The sequence below is a fragment of the Phacochoerus africanus genome, chromosome 10, assembly GCF_016906955.1.
Source record: "Phacochoerus africanus isolate WHEZ1 chromosome 10, ROS_Pafr_v1, whole genome shotgun sequence".
NCBI lineage: Eukaryota > Metazoa > Chordata > Mammalia > Artiodactyla > Suidae > Phacochoerus > Phacochoerus africanus.
The window spans coordinates 12,432,817-12,449,537 of NC_062553.1; the positions used below are offsets into that span (position 1 = coordinate 12,432,817).

A 16,721-nucleotide genomic window follows, 5' to 3' on the forward strand; every position below is an offset into this window, starting at 1 on the left:
ATAATCTTATACCTAAATTGATGCCCCACCCAGATCCTGGAGCTCATAAAGACTGATTGAATAAATCAGCAAGTGAATGACTAGAAGTTGCTTTCCCAAGTGGCCTTTCTGAGTAAGGGGCAGCGTGACGCGGGCACATTACCCTCGCCCTGGCTGGACCTACGCTATGACCACCCCCAGGCGTGCTCATCAGCGGGTAAGTTCTTGAACCACGAGATCTAAAGGAACTCAGAAATCATTCTGTCGCTGACATATGATCCAATTCAAATTTCTAAAGATCTTAAATATCTTGATTATAGAAGCTCCACTCAGCTCACTTAACCTTGAATGAATATTTTAAACATTATTTTCTAGAGTGCCTCAGATATCTTTTAAGTGGTATCAGAGGAATAACTTTCAATTAATACAGAACAAGTAGATGGAACTGCTTAAGATCAATACCCACTTTTTTCCTTACTTTATAAATAATGAAGTGACTGCTTTGGCAACTACAACTTACAATGGGAGTGAGGAAACCCACAGGGTGGTAGTGGGAGAAGCCAGTGAAATATACTACTTATTTATTGAGTATTTTTTTGTTTGGTTGTTTGGTTGATTGGGTTTTTGGGGGTTTGGTTTGGTTTTGGTTTTTGCCTTTTTAGGGCCTTACCTTCGGTATATGGAAGCTCCCAGGCTAGGGGTTGAACCAGAGCTGCAGCCGCTGGCCTACACCACAGCCACAGCACACCAAATCTGAGCCGCATCTGTGACCCACACCATAGCTGGCAGCAGCATCGGATCCTTAACCCACTGAGCAAGACCAGTATCCTCGTGGATACTAGTCAGGTTCTTAATCCACTGAGCCACAGTGGGAACTCCTATATTGAGTATTTTAGAGTCTTCTCATTTTCCTGAGGCTTTGTTTGAAAGCTTCTGCCACTGCTCCATTTCAACTCGCGCTGCTAAGGACAGTGATTTACACAGTGTGAATCTGTTTTACAGTGAATTGAGACATGATAGTCACAGTTTTTAAAAATGTTTAAAGAAGAAGCCTCTTGGCTGCTGTCAGGGCACTAAAGGAAGCTGTGCACTTTGGAGCTGCCCCGAGGAGCTGGCAAACAGGCGCCAAGGGGAATAACTCTTATGACCCATGAGGAAGAATGAAAAATGAAATTTGGTGCCGTAGCATTGAGGTACAGACAGAAAACCTGAGTCCTGATCTGGAACGTGGGTGATCACCGATGGTTCTGCCCACCCAGCAGCCCTCCTTTATGTGCCTCGTTATCGGCTTGTGGATTTCCAGAGGCAGTGATCACACCCATCCCTAGAATGACTCTATAATTTATCCTTCAACCTGGTGCATTCTTGAGAGTAAATTGTTTAAGAGGAAATTATGAAGGAGTTCCTGCTGTGGCGCAGCGGTAACGAACCCGACTAGTATCCGTGAGGACACCGGGTTGGATCCCTGGCCCCACTCAGTGGGCTAAGGATCTGGCGTTGCCCTGAACTGTGGTGTAGGTCGCAGACACGGCTCAGATTTGGCGTGGCTGTGGCTGCGGCTGGCAGCTGTAACTGCGATTCAACCCCTAGCCTGGGGACTTCCATATGCGGTGATTGTGGCCCTAAAAAGCAAAAAAAGAAAGAAAGAAAGTATGTAACTTTTGAAGCATTTATTTACTGACCAAAAAATTGGTTTTCTTCCATTGGTAGACCTATAAAATTGCTCTATTCAAAAACTGTTTTCAAAAGTAAATGTTCTCTGGGAGTTCCCTTTGTGGCTCATCAGTAATGAACCCAACTAGTATCCATGAGGTTTGATCCCTGACCCCACTCAGTGGGTTAAGAAGCTGGTGATACCTCAAGTTATGGTTTAGGTCATAGCTTGGGAACTTCCATATGCCATGGGTGCAGCTCTAAAAAGAAAAAAAAAAAAAGGAAATGTTTTCTACAAACTTATGGTTACCAAAGGGGAAAGCGGGGGGCGTGGGGAAGGATGGAGTCGGGTTTGGAACCGGCATGTGCACACTGTTGTATGTGGAATGGGTGGTCCATGGAGACCGGCTGTGTAGCACAGGGAACCCTACTCGATATTGTAATAACCAATCCTGTGATAACCTTTCCCTATGAAGGGGAAAGAATCTGAAAAAGAGTGAATATGTGTCTATGTATAACTGAATCACTTTGTTACACAGCAGAAATTAACACAAAATTGTAAATCAGCTATACTTCAATAAAACTTTAAAAAATGAAAAAGAAAACAGAAAGTTAATGTTTTCTAAAAAATGTATTTGTAATCATCAGAGCAAAAGGGGAGAAATTTTCTCTAGGTTGATTTTCTGAGCATTAAGAATAATAACATTAAGTAGTTCCTGTTTTGGCACAACAGAAACAAATCCAACTTGTATCCAGGAGGACCCAGGTTCAATCCCTGGCCTTGCTCAGTGGGTTACGGATCGGCATTGCCATGAGCTGTGGTGTAGTTCTCAGGTATGGCTCAGATCTGGCATTGCTGTGAGCTGTAGTATAGGCGAGCAGCTGTAGCTCTGACTTGACCCCTAGCCTGGAAACTTCCATATGCCTCGGTGTGGACGTTAAAAAAAAAAAAAAGCAAATAATAATAGCAGCATTAAGAATAGCATAATAACATAAGAATAATAATATTAAGAATAATTATTCTTCACACATCAAGTACCTCAATTTCTTAACCATATCTGTCCATAGTAAAATGTCAGTTATTTTCTAAAGAACTAATGGTTTTATCATTGTTAATGTTTTCATAAAATTGCCTGCCCTGTTTTTCCAAACTGCATTATATATTTAATAAATTTAAAATTGTTGAAAGCTTCAGTTGACACTTGTCTATAGAGTCAAACATTTCTAATATCTGATCATTAGTGGACAGCTAAGAAAAAAGGCACATTCTGAGATACTGAGGGTTTTTTTAAATCCGACATTAGCTTAATTACAAAAAAATTGTGTCATTCAATTGCTCAAACTGTGCATGTACAAAAAAACTATTTTAAAAATTTGACAGGAAAATCTCTAATTAGTAGACTATCACAGCCTATTTGAGTGCAATTTTGAATTATGTGTATAATACAACAAATTCCAGGTAAGAAGTTTGCTCCAAGGTTTTCATAACCTAGTGAAAATATTGTTTTACCACAACATTGTGTTACATCAGAAATTATGGAGTTTTCTTGTGGCACAGCAGGTTAAGGATCTGGCATTGTCACTTCAGTGGCTAGGGTTGCTGCTGTGGCTAGAGTTCAGTTCCCGGCCCAGGAATTTCCACATGCCACAGTGTGGCCAAAAATAATAATAATAATAAATATATATATACACATATATATTTGTCTTACTATTTTAAGACAAATAATTTTATTTTTAATATTGAACTTCTGAACTTCACGTACAGTGAGTTACCGTAATGTCACATGATTCACCTTGAATAAAAAGAACTTCCAAATTTACTTTGTTTCCAATAATTGGGTGAAAATTTCAAACCATTATAGATATTAAGTAATTTATAGCATCTATTGGAAACATCTCAGGACAGGAATATAAAGTTCGCACCATTTAACTCTGCAAATTTCTTCTTAAAGAAGTAAACCCATTAAACAGCTATCATATTACATTTTCTATGCACAGGAAAACCTGGATAGAAGATGAGCACAGTTCATTGGGAAGAGCAGTCACTTAATCTAAATGAAGAGACAAGCTTCACAGAGTGATGCAAAAGCACCTATGGCCACAGCACATACCAATTCGTCATCATCAGCCACAATCTTCTTAAAACAACTAAAGTCAAAATTCTATTTATTGTATGTGTTTCTCACACGTGGCAAGTTGGAAGGGCAAAGTGGGAGTCTATCAAACCCACTTTTGTTTATTTTATGTCACTGTTAATATTAAAAATAAACAGGAGTTCCTGTCGTGGCTCAGCAGTTAATGAACCAACGAATATCATGAGGACGTGGGTTTGATCCCTGGCTTCCCTCAGTGGGTTGAGGATCTGGTGTCACTATGAGCTGTGTTGTAGGTTGCAGATGCAGCTCGGACCCTGCAGTGCTGTGTCTGTGGCTGTGGCTGGCAGAAAGCTGTAGCTCTGATTGGACTCCTAGCCTGGGAACCTCCATATGCTGCAGGTGCAGCCCTAAAAAGCAAAAGTAATAATAATAATAATAATAAACAAGGGTAAATGCTAAACCACTTAGGAAAGCTAACAGGCACAAACTTGGGGACTGTCTCATGCAAACCAGAACACCTGGTCACCATGGAGGAGGGTACAACTTTTAGCCTGGCCATCAGAGCCCTACAACTTCTAGGCCACAGTGATTGGTTCAAAGTTGAACACATGACTCTTGTTGAACCAATGATGTTTTGCTGGAAGTCTTAGTAAAAGCTGCTTCCTTTTCCCTAAGGTTGCTGGGCTGGCTCTGTCGATTGTCATCTTGTCACCAGTAGGAACAACCTGCCTGAGGATAAACCAACACCAACAGAGGCAGAGTCACTTGATTCCTGATGACTTCAGCTGTGGAGCAGGGTCCAGCTCTGCCCAAAATGGGCAAGACTCTGTCTTTGCTTTCATGAAGCTAATTATATCCTTAGGAAAGCAAGTTAAACCAGGAAGCCCTTCATGATTTGAGTGAGTTGATCTTTTTGTGCTACAAGTCAGCAGCTATTTTATGATAAAATAATAACACAGGCGAGGTATTTAGCAGCATCAGAGATCACCATAAGCTGCAGTAATGTGGAAGAGCCGCATGGAGAAGGTAAAAGCTGAACCAGACTTTGAAGCGTGAGAAGCAAGAGGAAAGGACCAAGAAAAGCCTGAGCAAAGTTCAAGGCAGGAATGAAAATGGCATTTGTGAAGCCATCTTTCTCTGCACAACGTGCCTTTCATAATCCAGCTATAACTCAAGGCCCACTTTAAAGGCTTGAACGGTTGAAAGGGCCAAAGTGATGATCAGCTGGACAAAAATATCAAATATCTACGTAGCACCTATGGAGTCCCAGAAACTACTGATGCCATGTGGAAGAGCAAAGAATGAAGCAAGATCCTTAGTTTTCGAGGAACTTAAAGAATTATTGATAGAATCTACAAATGTTTAAACAATTCAAAATCATGTCATACTTGACACATCCAAACATGAATGCACACATTTCTGTAAAGCCTGCAGCATGGCGTTCCCATTGTGGCTCAGCGGGTTAAGAACCTGACTAGAATCCATGAGGATGGGGGTTCCATCCCTGGCTCTGCTCAGTAGGTTAAGGGTCCTGCAAAAAAAAGATTTATCCTGGTCAAAGGAGTCTGAACTAAAAAATAGGTGATCCAGAGGTTCCCATCGTGGCTCAGTGGAAACGAATCTGACTAGCATCCATGAGAACACAGGTTCGATCCCTGGCCTCACTCAGTGGGTTAAGGATCCAGCATCACCATAAGCTGTGGTGTAGGTCACAGATGCGGCTCGGATCTGGCATTGCTGTGGTTATGGTGTAGGTCAGTGGCTACAGCTATGATTCAACCCCTAGCCTGGGTACTTCCATATACCACGGGTGCAGCCCTAAAAAGACAAAAAAAATGAAATAAAATAAAATAATTAAGAAAATAAAAATAGGTGATCTGAATATGAGGGCCTTTCAAGAGGGTGTCAAAGAACCCAAGACACTTATGATGACTTCTAGGTCACAGCAGACCATGCAACTAGGGAGCCCTTCCAGAAGCTGGTGGCTCACTCTGTCTGGCATAGGTTTGCTATGTACCTTCTTCTCAGATCCACTCCCACCTGTCAAGTCCTCCAAACTGTGGCAGTAGCCAGTCTCATCCGCTATTTCAGTCTTTGGGCTGCAGGTAGTACCATCCGGGTTTCTTGCTGCCTAGCACGGTAGTGGGTAAGAATCAGGCAAGTCTCGGGCTGAGCCTCTGTTGGTCAGTCCCTGAGTAATGACCTCCATGTTTTTGCACCTGTTGCTGAGTCTGAGGAAGAGAACTGGTCAAGGTTGGCATTTTCCTAGCCCAGGACCAGCAAAGGGGCAAATGAGCCCCCAAGCCGTAATTCTAAACTTCCCTCTCAGTAACCTCTTCTCAGGTAAAGCAAAAGCCGTGTTTCTTTAGTGCAGGATTTCTCCCTGTCTTTATCAAAATGCCTTTATGTATTGTGAATCTCCAGGAAAGAAGTATATTATGTAATATTTTCTACTCTCTTATGATTAATATGATCGAAGGCAAAATTATTTGCCACGTTTCCAGTTTCCCTCCCTGAAGGAAGCGTACACATCTCTACACAGATGAGCTCATGTGTGGCCATATGGCTTAGCTCGGCCAGTGAGAGGTGATTGGAAGTGACACGTATCCCTGCCTGTGGTCATTCCAGGCAGAGGCCTTAAAAGCCAACTCATGCCTCCTCGTGCCTCCCTCTAACAAAGCAGTCAGCAATATTCCAGGAGCAGGCGGATCCACTTCCTGGGTCCTGGAGCAAAGATGACATAGACCAAACCCTTCCCCATTCCATACGGATGTTATACGAGCACTTGCAGTTTAAGCCTCTGACATTCTGGGTTTTTTTTTTTTTTTTTTGTCTTTTTGCCATTTCTTGAGCCGCTCCCTCGGCATATGGAGATTCCAAGGCTAGGGGTCTAATCAGAGCTGTAGCCGCTGGCCTACGCCACAGCCACAGCAACGCAGGATCCGAGCCGCGTCTGCAACCTACACCGCAGCTCACGGCAACACCGGATCCTTAACCCACTGAGGAAGGCCAGGAATCAAACCCGCATCCTCATGGTTCCTAATCGGATTCGTTAACCACTGAGCCACGACGGGAACTCCGCCTCTGAAAGTCTGTAGTCACTTGTCATCATGGCATAACTGGCCTGGTGCTTCTCAAAGGGTGGTCCTCAACTCCTGTGAGTCCTCAGACTTTTTCAGGACATCCTTGAAGTCAAAACTCTTTTCATAATAATTCTAGGACACCGTTTGCCTTTTCCACCATGTCGACATTGACTTTAACGGTGGAAGAGCAGTGGTGGGTAAAACTGCTGGTCCTTATCGCAAATCAAAGCTGGACTAATATTCATTGTTTTCTTCACCCCCAGGCCCTCATAGCTGTTAAAAATACAAGGTTCAGAGTTCCCATCGCAGCTCAGCTGAAACAAATCTGACTAGCATCCATGAGGATGCAGGTTCAATCCCTGGCCTCGCTCAGTGGGTTAAGGATCCGGCATTGCCATGAGCTGTGGTGTAGGTTGCAGATGCGGCTCGGATCCCGCGTTGCTGTGGCTGTGGTGTAGGCCAGCGGCTACAGCTCCGATTGGACCCCCAAGCCTGGGAACCTCCGTATGCCTCAGGTGCGGCCCTAAAAAGATTAAAAAAAAAAAAAAAAAGGCAAGGTTCACTTCATCCCTTAATGGAACAGAAAAAGAGGACTAATTTTATTAAATCTCACCCTTGATTACGTATCTTCTTAATATTCTTTGTGATAAAAAGGAGAGTGGGCCTAATGCTCTCTTGCTGACACCAAAGTACCGTGCTGTGATATGCAGAAAGGCACTTGTGACTGTTTGGAGTGACAAGCTGAATAATTAGACACTCTTTCATTTGCCAATTTTTTTTATTTGAAAGGATGACTGACAAACTATGGTTATTCAGACTGAGTCAATTGTCAAAGATGGTCTTGCCAATGAGAAACTTCAGTGAATATTAGAATTCAGTATTAGAATATTAATATTCAAGTCAATATTTGAATTTTGTTAAGCTTGTATCTGCCACTGTGATGGTGACCTTTTCTAATAAGGTGTTTTCGCTGATGAGATCAGTGGTGATATTAATTAATGGACACGGTTTTCTGATATTACATAACGAAATACGTCACCATGTGGAAGATCTGCCTACCTCAGCGAGCTAGTGTTTTCCAAATGACTAATTTTGAAATCAGAAATGCATGAGTAAAAACACTCAAAATACAAGAGAGATCAATGAAGTTTAATTTCAGATTCCAAGTTGCAACTAACCTCTTGAAAATGACCAGTTGTTGAATGTTGAGGTTACATCAGAGAAGAATATCCACAATTATCTTAAAAATACACCCCCTTGGTTTGGGATTAATATATACACCCTACTGTATATAGAATAGATGGGTAACAAGGACCTACTGTATAGCACAGGGCAATTTACCTATATGGGGAAATAATCTTCAAGGAATGGGTATATGTTTAAAAATAACTGATGGACTTTTCTGTACGCCTGAAATTAACACAACTTTGTGAGTCAACTACATTCCAATAAAAGTCTTGGAGTTCCCGTCATGGTGCAGTGGGTAACAAATCCAACTAGGAACCTTGAGGTTAAGTGTTCAATCCCTGGCCTTGTTCAGTGGGTTGAGGATCCAGCGTTGCTGTGAGCTGTGGTGTAGGTTGCAGACACGGCTCGGATCCCGCGTTGCTGTGGCTCTGGCGTAGGCTGGCGGCTACAGCTCCAATTAGACCCCTAGCCTGGGAACCTCCATGTGCCGAGGGAGCGGCCCCAGAACACCCAAAAAAAAAAAAAGTCTTAAAAAACACTCCCCCATTTCCAAGTATGTATCTATGAGAAGCCAGATTTCTTCCATAAATTTCAAACTAAACAACATATCACAAGAGATACGAAGCAGATACAAGAATCCAGCTGTCCTCACTAAGCCAGACATGAAAGCTACTTGCAGAAATGTAAATCAATACTACTCTTTTCATTAATACTTTTGGTTTGAAAAATATAGGTAGTTTTCAACACCATTTAACATGTAATAGGTTTATCACTTTAAAGGAATGTATAAATATGTCTCAATTTTGTTTACATTTATGTGGTAAATATCAATGGATATAATGTACTTGAACAACTCTCTTTGGAGTCTTCAATAATTTTAACAAGTAGTAAACTGATAACTGACACACTGACTTAAAACACACCACATAAACCTTTTTTATTACATCTATTTATATTTCCAAAAATAACGTTCTGGGGACCACGGTTTAAGAAACACTGATCCTTCTCAAAAGTGGGAGATTTGTTCTGAGCCTCCATCCCCCTTATGCATGTTTGTTGTTGTTGAATTCCAAAATTTGCATGTCAGCAACCACATCTAGAAAATGCACACTGTTCGGGAACGCTGCCAAGGGCCAACAACTGGATGTGTATACGTGTGGGTTAAATCCTATAGCAAGATTTTTTATTTTTTTATTTTTCGTGCAGAAAGCAAAAAAGATTTGATGAATCATTAATAAGGGCAATTTAGCAAAATATATCAACATGTTCTTGCATTCAGTGACAATGTTATGACTATTTTCCCATTAGCCCAGATCTCTGCTCACATGGGCTTTGAAAATGCCCAAATTACACACCTTCTGAACTAATGTTTCTGCAGCACGGAAATAAAAACCCGAACAGCTAGAGATACCACCCTGGCTGTTTTTCATTTCTCACAGAAAACTGTCAAGGTCCTTCTCATCCTTCAAGCACCGGCTCAGCATCTCATCTTCCCACAATCCCCTCCCCCCACCACCAATGAATCTCTTTCTGCTCAGGACCCTGGCTTTTTGTTGTTTTTGCCTCCATTGAAGCGCTTCCCCAGGCAAACTTGTTTTGCAGCTAGTTATGTATGCGTCTATCTCTCCCAGTGCCTTGCCTCATTCATCTTTGCATTCCAGAGCCAGACTCACAACTTGATGCAGTAAGCCCCCCATGTGTACATGTTGAGCCAAATTTGTTCACTTCAAGGGAAGGGAGAACGGTAGCTTGAAGTCTCCCAGTTATCATTCCCAGCTTGCAAAGGAGCCTGACCACAGCCCAGCACTCAGCAGCTTTCTGCTGCAAGCAAACATCAAGGCATTTTGAAAACAGTGGTCTCCAGGGGGAGTTCTTTGGAGCCAGGCAAAGAATACAGAATTTATGTGAGACTTCTGGAATGGAAAAAGTTTATAAACTGATTCAAAACCCAGAAAAAAATAATTGGGCACTGTTTTATGGAGTAATTCTGTCACCGCTTATCTTGATGCCTTGTTTCCCTTGTTCTCACCTCCCACCTCAAGCTTTGATCCCCCCTAAGGTAGGAGAGGACTATTTGTCTGGCAAAATCTTTTTTTTTTTTTTGGCTTTTTTTTAAGGCCCTACCCACGGCATATGGAAGTTCCCAGGCTAGGGGTCCAATCAGAGCTAGAGCTGCCAGTCTATGCCACAGCCACAACAATGCCAGATCCAAGCCACATCTGCAACATACACCACAGCTCATGGCAACCCACTGAACCCACTGAGCGAAGCCAAGGATCAAACCCACATCCACATGGACACTAGTCGGGTTTGTTACAACTGAGCCACGGTGGGAACCCCTGTCTAGAAAAATCTTAAGGTATTTATTTTGTTGGTAGCACAGAATGCTCCCCATCTTCTTTGAAACTTTCCTAAAGAGTCTCTGCTGGTCAGGATGAACTAGATTATGATGCAGTAACAAATGCCAAGAAATGTCAGTGCGTTAATGCCCAATAGTTGATTTCTCGCTTTTGTAAAGTCTGCTGTGGGTCTGGGCAACTCTCAGGGCACCTGTGACTAGCATTAATTCAGGGATGCAGGGGGCTCACCTGGTGCCTCTGACACCTTGAGACAAGGGGTGAAGAAGAGAGAGCATGGAGACTTCATGTCTGCACATCCTTTGCTTTGACTCAGAGTGACACCTGCTGTATCAGCCACAGCCCCTTGGCCAGAACCAGGCACGTATCCTCACTCAGGGACAAGGAATCTGGGAAACGCTCTCCTCTGTGAAACAAGAAGAGGAAACAAGATGTTGATGCGCTCTGGTGCTATCCACTTCCAAGGCTTCTCAAGGACTTTGCAGGTTAGAAACGTCTGCGTGCCCTTCCCATCGAGCCTGTTCCCCTTGTGAACCTCTATGCCCATTGGGCAGAGGAAGAGACAGCCCACTTCTCTGCCCTTTGCTTTTCATCCTAAGACACACCTGAGAAGCCAGGAAAAGTGGCCTCAGCATCCCCTGAATCCGACACCTTACCTGCCCGGAGCAGAAGGTTGAAGAGCATCCTTCCTCCCCTTTCTCATCTACACTCTCATTCACCTGGCAGCATGTTCCTGAAACTGAGGGGTTCTAAGCAGGTGGGGATGCAGAAACAAAGCAATTAGGCAAACAATCAGCCACTGCAGGACATCTGGCCTTCAGGAGCTCCCTGACCATGAGAGGAAGAACGAGTAACATTTGAAAGGTTTCAGCCCTCTCTCAAACATCAATAACTCATTTTAAATATTATACCCTGACTTTCATTGTTAATATCCCAACTCAACACCTCCAACAAATATTCATTAAATACCCACAATACACCTAACTGCAGAAAACGGGGACCCGTGCACTTTGTGAACAAGTGCGACGTTCCCAGTTTCATGCTATATGCTCTTTACAAACAACAAATTATTTTATTTTATCCTTTTCACGACACTTCGAAGCTGTTGTGATTGTTCCCATTTTACAGCCAAATACACTGAGGTGCAAAAATTTAAGTAGTTCATCCCAGGCTGTGGCTGGAAATAGTGGGCAAGGGGGACTTTCAACCCACATCTGTCGGGCTCATGAGGGAATCCCACGTATTCACCCCAAATTAATGAGAACTCAGAAGTTAATTGGCTGACGACCTGATTTTTTTAGCCTTTATGTACTTGAAGAGTATAATCAAGAGATTATTCATTCGCTGAAATAACTACAGTTCTATTTGAAATTTGAAAGAATGTGAATCATCTCTTTTAGGCACTGTTCATTGTGCCATGGTGATCTTTCCAACTCTGTCAACTTCCCTTTCTCTCAGATAAGTCAATGGACGGAATGCAGTTCTATCATGTGGTCCAGAGAGGCCATGTAACTCCTCTCCCAGGATGAAATAAGCTCACTTACCAAAGTGTCCATAGCAAAGTAAGCTGTTTATGAAAAAGGTCAACTATTATGTTGCTTGGCAAAACTGTAGAACATTGAATCCTTCTCTCATATAACAAGTACAAATCTGGAAAAATGAAGTTGAATACTCTGGAAAAAAGGTAAATATCCTAAACCTGAGAGGCCTGAGACGAGATGGAGCTCATTATACACATATCTTAAGTAGCAAATCTTTAGCCTCAAGCATGGACTCATGGACTAACATACCCATGGTGGGTTCCATTATGAGAGAGCAAAAATGAAAACAAATTTAGAAATATCCTGAAAGGTTGGAAAGGTATTGGCAAAACTTTGGCTAAAAGTAAATGTAAATAGAGCTTTTATAATATTTTTTTAGCTCTTTGAGACAAACCGTATATTGTCTCCTTTAACTTTTTAAAATATATTATCTCATTTAGACCTTGTAGCAACCCTAGGAGAGAGAAATTATCCTTCATGTGTTACAGATGTTAAGTGACTTTCCTAAGAATGTCCCAACAAGTAGCCCAACTCCAGAGCGCGAGCCCCTCCCGCTTCCCTGGCAGTCACCCATCCTCACCCACACAGCCCATCTGGTCGACCCATGTTCTGCAGAATAAAAGAACAGATGATGTCAACACTCACTCGTGACTTAAGCTGATAGTGAAAAAGGACAGAACCGTTGTTCTGAGATCATTCCCAGACCTGGAATGTGACATGCTTAAATGCCAACCCCCACGAGAGGAGACAAAATGGAGCTGCTTCCTCTTTTTTTTTTTTCTCATTTCTCTTTTCCATTTTAGGCCCACACCTGTGGCATATGGAAGCTCCCAGGCTAGGGGGCAAATTAGAACTGCAGATGCAGCCCTATGCCACAGCCATGGCAATGCCAGATCCGAGCACATCTGCAAACTACTTTGCTGCTTGCAGCAACACTGGATCCTTAACTAACTGAGCAGGGCCAGGAATGGAACCCACATCTTCATGGATACTAGTCAGGTTCTTAACCCACTGAGCCCCAGTGGAAACTCCTGCCTCCTCTTTATCATTGCCAAGGATGGGTGTGACCTGTTTTCTTGAGACAATCCCCTCCTAACTGGTCCAGTCAAATTCTTTTCTTTTCTTTTTTTTTTTGGTCTTTTTGTCTTTTTAGGGCCGCACCTGGGCATATGGAGGTTCCAGGCTAGGGGTCTAATCGGAGCTACAGCTGCTGGCTTACACCAGAGCCACAGCAACGCCAGATCCGAGCTGCCTCTGCGACCTACACCACAGCTCAACGCCGGATCCTTAACCCACTGAGCGAGGCCAGGGATCAAACCCGCAACCTCATGGTTCCTAGTCAGATTCATTAGTCATTCTTTATTCTAAGAAGGGAGGCACTGGGAGAAAGGCAACCAGCAGGTTCCCGAGAGCCTGCTGTGTGTATACAGGGAGTGATTAAGCCTGTTCATCCTTTCATCCCCACAAAGAACCTGTGAGGTAGATGTCAATGCTCCCATTTTACGAATGAGGAGCCTGAGAACCACAGGGGCTGAAGTAACATGGCCAGGTTCACAGAGAGAGCAGCAGAAAGCCTTGGGGATTGGGTGCTGCCAACCACTTCAGAGTCAGTCGGTCTCCCCCACTGTTCTGGAATCTGGGACCTCAAGAGCAGGTGTCACAGGACACCACGCAGCATGGACACAAGAGGACTGCCCAGGAACCAGGAACAAATCTCTGATGTCCCCAGCTGCAGTCAGGCCACCTCCCTGACAGCTGCAGAGACATGCAACTGTGCCGTGTAGTTACTTCCCATCCTAAGGTGACTCTTTTTTTTTTTTTGGCTTTTTAGGGCCACTGCAGAGGCATATAGAAATTCCCAGGCTAGGGGTCAAATCAGAGCTGCGACTACCGGCCTACACCACAGCCACAGCAACAGAGGATCCAAACTGCCTCTGCAACCCACACCGCATCTCATGGCAATGCTGGATCCTTAACCCAATGAGCGAGGCTAGGGATCGAACCCACATCCTCATGGTTCCTAGTTGGGTTCATCACTCCTGAGCCACAACGGGGAACTCCTTAAGAGGACTCTTGATTAGCTTGTCCTCTTGATAAGCACCTGCCCTCTTGGAGTTCAAAGTTCTCTTTCATATTTCATCCTTCTGCGCCTTGGGAAAGGCCTCTCGTCTCCATGCTCAGACAGCGAGTTTAGGGCAGGTGTACGCAGGAAAAGAGATCCGCTCGTCCACTGAACCGCTCCTTGGGAACCTGAGCTAGACTGGGAATTCACAGCACAGGAAAAGGCCCAGCCCGCTTCCAAAGCTCCGGCAGAGGCTCAAAGAAAACCAGATGCAACATAATCCTTCTCTTGTGTTAAATAACACTCTCATTTACATCCTCCCGATATTAATTCTCTTTGTTTCAACCTTAGCTGAAGTCAAGCAAGGCCTCCTGAGCAGCGTTAGTCACATGTATTAGACAACCCTAGAATGACAAAATGCTCTAATTCCATCTACTGATAACAGTCAATTTGACACCAATAGTAAGCTGTTATTTTTCAAATAACAATGGTAACATTTAATTAGAATTTAACCCGGCTGCTGGCTTTCACTTAACAGTGCACGGTACACGGGTGGTTCCCTGGCTAAAGGAAAGATTGACAGCCAGTGGAAACCCTGTATCTTTTAAAAAGCTGCACATGTGTTGTGTGTCTAATTATCCATAACATTCTGCCATTAACTGCTAGCATTTCAAGTGGCTTGAAGGGTCAGCTGGTCCTTAGTCGTTCCCATTATGACCGCAGGTTGGGGTAAGTCTTTGTCAGCCTATCACAATGGCTTGTAAAGTTGACATCTATAGACAGAGCCTGAAGACGCCCTCTCAGATGACTGGTTATATCTCCTGATCCCATTTTAACTAAGGAGATGATATAAGAAAGCAGCAGCAGCAGCATGCCAGGCACACAGTAGGTACTTAGTAAATGGTAACTATCAATGATCAACTTAACTATAGTAAAATATTTCATAAATATTTTCGTTCCTACCTACTGTAGGTGCAGCCCTGGCTAGGGGTCTAATCAGAGCTGCAGCTGCAGGCCTACTCCACAGCCACAGCAATGCCAGATCCGAGCTGCATCTGTAACCACAGCTCATGACAATGACAGATACTTAAGCCACTGAGCGAGGCCAGGGATCAAACCCACAACCTCATGGTTCCTAGTTGGATCTGCTTCTGCTGCGCCATGACAGGAACTCCACAAAACATTTTTCTTTTTTTTTAATTCTTTTTTTTTCATAAATATTTTTGGATTCAATCATTATCATAGTCCTGAGCCACATATTGATCAGAGATTTTGTCTTTCCCCTCTTGGAACACCTACAAGACATTGTCTACAACGTTCATGCACTCATTCATGCTACACACAGTCACGGAGCACCTGTTCTGTGTCAGGCACGCATTCTCTCTAGATATTGATCCCCACGGAAAAGCTGCCTGCCTGTCACATCCCCCCTCTTGGAGATTCCCAGTGCACCTGTTAGAGGCTCTAAGAAGATCTACAAGGTGTAAATAGATAGATAAATGAGATAGAGGCCAAAAATGGATAGAGGCAAAAAAATGGATGGATGGATGGACAGATAAGATAAATTGGTATTCAATATTTTCCTTACCTGCAGAAACTTTTTTTAAATATCTATACCATCTTTTTTTTTGTCTTTTTGCCTTTTCTAAGGCCGCTTCCCATGGCATATGGAGGTTCCCAGGCTAGGGGTCTAATCGGAGCTGGAGCCTAAGCCAGAGCCACGGCAACACTGGATCCGAGCCGTGTCTGCGACCTACACCACAGCTCATAACAATGCTGGATCCTTAACCCACTGAGCAAGGCCAGGGATCGAACCTGCAACCTCATGGTTCCCAGTCGGATTCGTTAACCACTGCACTATGACGGGAACTCCTGTACCATCTCTTTTTTATTGAAGTGTAGTTGATGCACAATATTAAATGTTACAGGTGTACAGTATAGTGATTCGCCATGTTTAAAGGTTATACTTCATTCACAGTTACTGTAAAATGTTGCCTATATTCCCTGTGGTATACAATACATTCTTGTAGCTTATTTTATATATAATAGTTGGAATTTCTTAACCTCCTACCTCTATGGTGCCCCTCCCGTTCCCTCCATAGTTTTGCCTTATCCAGAATGCGATATAGGTCAAATCATACAGTATGTAGCCCCCTCAGATTGAATTCTTTCATTTGATACTATGCCTTTAAGGTTCATCTATATCTTGTCATGGCTGGATAGCTCCTTAATTTTTAATGCTGAATAGTATCTCATGGTCTGGATGTACCATAGTTGATTTATCCTTTCACCTGCTGAAGAACAGCTTGATTGCTTCCAAGTTGGTGATTATGAATAAAGCTGCTATAAACATCCGTGTGCAGGTGTTTTGTTTTTTTTAAAAAAAAAAAAAACCACAAATTTATTCTCTTACAGTTCTGGAGGTCATGACTAACAAGTGTCATTAGCGTCACATTCCCTCTGCAGGGATCGGGGGAGGATCTGTTTTCCTTTTCTAGAGGCTGCCTGTCTTCCTTGGCTCGAGGTCCCTCCCATGCGCAGGTTTTTGTATAAACCTCCTTTGGGTCAATACCACGGTGGGTGATTCCAGATCATAGGGTGAGAGTGTGTTGAGTTTTGTAAGAGACTCTAAAGTGTCTTCCGAAGGGGTTGTACCATTTTTTGCCTTCCCACCAGCAATGAACAAGGGTTCCTGCTGCTCCATAGCCTCACCAGCATTTGGTGTTGTCTGTGTTCCAGATTTTGGCCATTCTAATGTGTAT

At 43.3% G+C, this 16,721-nt stretch overlaps 1 long non-coding RNA gene across 2 annotated transcripts in view; it reads right to left on the minus strand.

Annotated features, from left to right (window-relative positions):
• LOC125138097 (uncharacterized) overlaps nucleotides 1-16,721 on the minus strand; it is a 156,458-nt gene that overhangs the window by 130,397 nt on the left and 9,340 nt on the right. For both annotated transcript variants that reach the window (XR_007137576.1, XR_007137575.1), the window contains exon 2: nucleotides 10,588-10,762. This is a non-coding gene — a long non-coding RNA (uncharacterized LOC125138097). The remainder of the gene's footprint in view (nucleotides 1-10,587; nucleotides 10,763-16,721) is intronic.